The sequence below is a fragment of the Macrobrachium nipponense genome, chromosome 5 (genome assembly GCF_015104395.2).
Source record: "Macrobrachium nipponense isolate FS-2020 chromosome 5, ASM1510439v2, whole genome shotgun sequence".
Lineage (NCBI taxonomy): Eukaryota > Metazoa > Arthropoda > Malacostraca > Decapoda > Palaemonidae > Macrobrachium > Macrobrachium nipponense.
The window spans coordinates 124,764,030-124,771,529 of NC_061107.1; positions in this window are offsets into that span (position 1 = coordinate 124,764,030).

The window sequence follows — 7,500 nt, forward strand, 5'->3', positions numbered from 1 at the left end:
TAATGTCAGAATTTCTGGAAATGAAAAAAAGAACAACATACCAGAACAGGAAAGAGACATGGGAAAATCCTTATTACTACCAATATTAAATGAAGGAGAAAACACGCAAACCATCATAGTGATGAATGCGCAGGGTTTAGTTACGAGTAACTCAAAAAGAAAAATAGAGTACTTAGAAGAACTAACCCAAAATGAAAAGAAAATAGATATAATGAATATAAGTGAAACCTGGTATTCCCAAGAGACTGGGAATGATGATCAAATAAAAGGGTTCCAAACTTATAGATCAGATAGAAAAAATAGGAATCAAGGAGGAACCGCAATATATGGGAAAGACAAAAAACAAGGAAAAATATATGAGAAATATAGTAACTCAGAATGTGAACTAATAGCGGTAGAATTTGAATCTGAAAAATTGATGAACATAGTAATATATAGACCTCCTAATACTAAAGAGTTTGACTTAATAATTGAAAAATTGGATGATATATGTAGAAATCACAAGGAACTGGACTATTCTCCTATCTGGTGACTTCACTTTCCTTTCGTAGAATGGAAAAGAAGACGAATAGGAGATTGTGGTTGTACTTATACATAAAAAAAGAGAGTAATAGTAGTGCAGAAGATAAGAGGCAATTTGAAAAGCTATTAGATATGCTACTAGAATACAACATTCACAAATAAATCACCTGCCAACAAGAAAGGAAAATACTTTAGACCTAGTATTTGTGAACGAGATGAATTATGTTAAAGAAATAATAGTTTATAATGCGAGTATTTCAGACCATAATGTCATAGAATTAATAGTTCATTCCAAAGCAAGTGAAAATAGAGATAAGCAAAGAAATGAAAAAGTGGAAAGGATATGGAAAATACAACTTCTACAGTAAAAATATAAAATGGTCAGAAATTAATGAAGAATTAAACAAAGATTGGGATAACATTTTCGTAAGTGATGACATAAGGGTAAATACGGAGATATTATATAAAAATTATTGGAGAAAATAGTGGATAAATATATACCGAAGAAGAAAAGTAAACATCATTCATGCATACCAAGAGACAGAAGGATCTTGTTCCAGAAAATCAGAAAGTGAAAAAAGGTCTTTGCAAAAGAAAAAAATGCATGGAAAGTTATAGAACTAAAAAGCAAGATAGAAAAATGCAGAACAAAAGATTATACAATCAAAAAAGAAAATGAAAAACGGGACTTGGAAGAAAAAACCCTATTAAATATCAAGCAAAACCCCAAACTATTATACTCATATGCGAAGAAGATGAATAAAAGAAGAATAGAATTAGGCCCTCTGAGAATTGAAGGGAGATTAACGAATGAAAAAAAGGAAATTTGCACATACTGGCAAGAACGATATAAGAGAGAATTCACCCCTAGAATAGATAATGAAGATAATGATATAGAAGTAAGGGAGGAAAATAGTGAATATTTAGCTGACATAGAAATTAATGAAGCTGATATTGTGCAGGCAATTAATGAAATTAAAAATGGAGCTGCTGCAGGGCCGGATGGAGTCCCTGCTATTTTGTTAAAGAAAGTAGTTCATTCTATCGTAAAGCCACTTGCAATATTATTAAGACAAAGTGTAGATACAGGCAAGATTTATGATGAGCACACATTAGCATATATCACCCCTACTTTCAAAAGTGGATCAAGACTAGAGGCAAGTAATTATAGGCCTGTGAGTCTAACATCACATATTATGAAAGTGTATGAAAGGGTAATGAAGAAAAATATTATGAAACATTTAATAATAAAAAATAATTTGTTTAATATAGGACAACACGGTTTCGTACCCGGAAAAAGTACACAAACCCAACTGTTAGTCCACCGTGAGAACATATTCAAAAATATGAAAAGCGGAAATGAAACAGATGTGGTTTATCTAGACTTTGCAAAAGCTTTTGACAAAGTAGACCATAATATATTAGCAAAGAAATTAGAAAACACAATATCGTAGATAAAGTAGGAAGATGGTTAAAAGAATTTTTACACAACAGAAACAGATAGTTATTGCAAACGATGAGAAATCGGATGAAACCAAGGTAATATCCGGTGTGCCACAAGGTACGGTGCTAGCTGCAATATTGTTTGTTATTATGATTGAAGACATAGACAGTAATGTTAAGGATTCGGTAGTGAGTAGTTTTCGCTGATGACACAAGAATAAGTAGAGAAATTACTTGTGATGAAGATAGGAACGCTCTACAAAGAGACCTTTAACAAAGTATATGATTGGGCAGAGGTAAATGGGATGGTATTTAACTCTGATAAATTTGAATCAATAAAATTATGGAGACAGAGAAGGAAAGCTATATGCATATAGGGGACCTAATAATGAGACAATCACAAATAAGGAAGCAGTTAAAGACCGTTGGTGTGATGATGAATAGGACTATGTTATGGCAATGATCAAATAGCAAGTTCTGTTGGCAAAATGTAAAGCAAAAATGGGAATGTTGTTACGGCCTTCAAAACAAGAAAAAGCTGAACACATGATTATGCTTTATAAAACATATGTTCGTAGTCCACTTGAATATTGCAATATGATATGGTACCCACACTATCAAAAGGATATTGCACAATATAGAGAGTGTACAAAGGTCCTTTACAGCTAGAATAGAAGAAGTTAAGGACCTAGACTACTGGGAAAGACTACAATCCTTAAAATTATATAGTCTAGAAAGGAGAAGAGAACGCTACATGATAATTCAGGCATGGAAACAGATAGAAGGAATAACAGAAAATATCATGGAACTAAAAATATCAGAAAGAGCAAGCAGAGGTAGATTAATAGTGCCCAAAACTATACCAGGAAAAATAAGGAAAGCACACAGGACATTAATCCACTACGCACCAGCATCGATAATGCAACGTCTATTCAATGCGTTGCCAGCTCATCTGAGGAATATATCAGGAGTGAGCGTAGATGTGTTTAAGAATAAGCTCGACAAATATCTAAACTGCATCCCAGACCATCCAAGATTGGAAGATGCAAAATATACCGGAAGATGTACTAGCAACTCTCTGGTAGACATTAGAGGCGCCTCACACTGAGGGACCTGGGGCAACCCGAACGAACTGTAAGGTCTGTAAGGTAAGGTCTCTCTCTCTCTCTCTTCCTCTCCCTCTCGCTTCTTTTCTCACTCTCTATTTCTCTCTCCAACTCTTTCCCTCTTTCTTCTCACTAATACCAACTCTCTCTCTCTCTCTCTCTCTTTCTCTCTTCTCCCAAACACCCACTCTTCTCCGTCTCTGTCTCTCTCGCTAACACTCCCTGTCTTTTTTCCTCTTCTCTCTAAAACCCCGTCTACTCTCTCTCACCTCCTCTCCCTCTCACTCTCTCTTTCTATCAATCCCCTTCTTAAACTCCACCCTCTTTGATGTCATTGATGTTTACCCTATAGTATTCTTTTCCAAATGATAAGTCATATGTAATTATGTATGACAAATTCAAAAAGTAACTAAGTCTACCGGCATAACCAACCCCTTTTCACAGGCAGAACCAGCTCTGTTTCAGGGATTCCTTTCTCATTCCCACCCCCTCCGGAGTAGCGGGGTGGGGGATGTAGGATAGAAACCCGTTATAAACCATCTTAGGGGTCCCAACTATAACCCTGACAAGTTTCATGCCCATCGGACCAGCTGTTTGGTCGTGATTGAATGACAGATAGACAAAATGCCCATTATAGTAAGATGAGATGGGCTTAGTTTTGGAAAAAATCACCACATAGCTCTTGCTTTCTAAAGTTCCTTGAAGATTTTGTAATGTGTCCTTGTCTCTGGAGACTTATAGTGTTCTCCCTTATGGATTTCCATTCTTCAGGGTGCTTTAGAAAGGAAGAACTGTGCTGTCTTTTTCCAAAATTAATCCACCTCCTTTAATTAATAGGTTAGCAGGGTAGCACGACCCAGGGGTGTTTCAAAAAACATGTTTTTTCCCTATGAATCATAGTCTTTCTCGAATCTGGGTGTGATCAATCTGCAAGAGGATAGCAGAACACACACTACAATCATGTCAAAACTTGCATTTGGCTTGCCTTTGTCCTTTCCCCTTTTCTGAGTAATAGTTTGTTTTGAGCATGTGTGGGATACAAAGGCAAAGTTATGATTTCATGTCTAACACTGTTGACTCTGGGATAGTTTTATATTGTTGGAAACTCTAGGTACGTGGTGTGTGTACATTATGCATAACATTGGTTGTGGCTGAGATGAATTATTGCCATTTTTATTGTAATTTCTTTCGAATGCCAATTTCTCAGTTTTGTATTTTTTTTTTTTTTGCATTTTTCATCAACAATGACCAGCAGGCAGTATTCTCTGGGGATGGATGTCATCAACTAACTTCTAATGGAATTATAAAGTGATTTTGATGATAATTTAGAGATTGCTTGACAACTCTATATGGCAAGAAGCCAAGTTTGTGTAACAGAGTTGGACACGAGGGAGAAATTATTAGAAACAAGAGGGGGAAAGAGGGGGAGAGAAGGGATGGGCCTCTGCCTTTTCTGGTGACAGATTACATGAGCTTATGTCAATAAATCATGACACACTGTAGAGAGAAAGAAAGAGAGAGAGAGAGAGAGAGAGAGAGAGAGAGAGAATAACATTTCTGATATGAGAGTAAATTACATCTTAGTGCAGATCATTTTACATAATTCCATTCTAGGATAATGCGAGTTTATTCTATAAAACAATTAGCCTTTTCCTATTTAATTTAGGTACCAAAATAATTCGTGAAATTTTGACAATTTTTTTTGTCCAAAAAAACATAACCTTTTTTTCTCTTTTTTTTTATTTTGACCTCTATGGATTCCCTCAATTTTTGTGTGTATATAGCGTATTTTGTATTTTTTGTAAATATTTTCGTAAATTATTGTTTGAGACAGAGAGAGAGAGAGAATAACATTTCTGATATAACAGTAAATTACATCTTAGTGCAGGTCTTTTCACACAATTCTGTGTTTATTCTATAAAAAAAAAAAATTAGCCACTTCCTTCATTTCATTTATTTAGGGACCCAAAAAAAATTTTCTGTGAATTTTTTTTTTTTTTTTTTTTTTTTTGGCCAAAAAAACTCACCCTTTTTTTCTCGTTTCAGATTTTTACCTCTATGGGTAAGACACCTTTTCTGGTAATCACATATTATAAATAATAGTTTTAGGGAGGATTCCTTCAATTTTTGTGTGTATATAGCGTGTTTTGTATTTTTAAAAAATATTTTCGTAAATCATTTTTTATATACTTATTTTTAAATATATTTGTAATAAATATTTAATTTGTAGATGGGTATGATTTATCTTCTCAGTAGTGTTCGGCAATGGTGAAATTGATTTTAGAAATTAAAATGTGCAGCACAGCTGCAGTTTTTGAATTTTCATAAATTTTCCTGGGCACTTGGGTCGAGCTCGACCCCACAAACCTTTTAACTAATACAAGCTATCCTCCGGGGATTCCGGAGCAAATCTTTGGTACCAAGAAACACTAGGAACCAAAGATTAGATCTGGAACTCCCGGAGGATTAGAGGGTAAACACTATTAATTATGCTGTTTAGATTTAGTTTTGGAAGAATAAATACAACACAGATCCTACTTACGAAAGATCCTTGAAGGATGGGGACCCAGTGGGGAGCAAACTGTAGTCTCCTGAAACTTGGATGGATTACGTATCTTCAAGGAGCTCTGGAAAGCAGGAAACATGTTGTTTCTTTTCCCAAAACTAAATCTAAACCATTTCATTAAAAAGGCTATTTTCTCTGGATCCCTGAGGGAATCATTGGTTCCTAGCATTTCTTTGAATCAAAGATACACTACGAATCTTCCTTTACATATATTGGAAGAAATGTACTCGGTTGAGTGTTATTCGGTGACACCTTCAAAATTACTGACTTAAAATATCATGCTAGCCTCTATGGCTGCGGTAAGATTTGAACTTGGTTGCTTTTGTAACTTAGGAATGTGATGCCCAAATAATAATCCTTTAAACTGGAAAGTCATTTATTATCATCTTACTTGACAATTCTGTTATTTTTGACAATTTTACTGCAAAATTTTCATCGATGGTGTAATCTCCATGCAATTCCTCCGTCCTCATAAGAATGTTCTGTGGAAAATTGTCATAATCTTCCAATACATTCTAACATACACATACCTTTAAATTTAAAAGCGATCACTCGCGATCACGTTCTTATCAACAAGGAAACGAGAATATAAAAATTATGCGTCTTGAACTTTGAACCTTTCTCGAGTTATCATTTATTATGGTCACATTTCTTACCATTTTTTAGCTTTGGCAAGTATGGCTGTCTTTTATTTTTTTTAATTTTATTTATTTATTTTTTTTTACAATAAGTTCGCAAGGATGACATGCGTAATATTGCCATACGTTTCTTTCCACGTGACTTTTTTTTATATATTGTTGATTTGACAATTTTCTCATATGTTAATTGTTTCCATTCTATCTTAACTTCATGTAAATATTTGTAAACGGTAGGTATACTTTATGAGCATACATCCACTAACTGTGGTGCAAACGGTCTATAGCAAGTTTTTTATACATTATCGTATAAAATTCTATCAATCGATTGAGCTATATCTTCAAAACCAGGAGCATACTATTAAATTATTCAGCTGAGTACCACTAATTACACACACACACACACACACACACACACACACACACACACACATATATATATATATATATATATATATATATATATATATATATATATATATATGGGAATAATGAAAGTAAAAAAAAAAGTATAGATACTCTACCTGTACTATAAAGTATTCTCGAGCAAACCACATATAATGAAAGAAATACAATACAGAAAACCGGTACAAAAAAAGCAAGAAAGAAATATAAAGCGATTGTAGATCATACGAAGGTTATTTTATTTGAGGTTGATCTCCCAGATGAGAAACATCAGTTAAGGATTAACTCATACATTGGAGGGCTTGAGGCTAGTAACAAATATCACTCATAATCTCGAGTTTGTCTTTTACATATTCTTCACACATCTCTGGAAGAATACGTTCAAGACTGTTTAGACTTGGTCTTGTATTTTGTTACTTTCATTTGTTAGCTGTACTAATGTAGACTACACGGTGTTCCTTGCTATATTTTCATAACTTTCTATTACATTACAATCGAACCAATCAATTCGATGTGTACAAAAGTACACAAATTGCATTCTTCCTCAGGCCATTTGTAACTAATACTTAAGTTTATGTAATCTAACATTTAATGCCTTGCTTGTCTGACCCAAATAAAATGAATAGGTGTCCATACATATGATTTTGAAAAGTATTTTTTATACTCTATTAAGACCTGCCTCATGATTATGTGAAATGTTTACGATTACATTGAATAGGCAGCTAGCCGTTCTAATGCCGAAGTTTCGCAACGTTTGGTGACCAGGAAAAGAATGCCAGAAGCTACTGTACACAAAGCATCTTAAACATGTCTCCGGTCACCA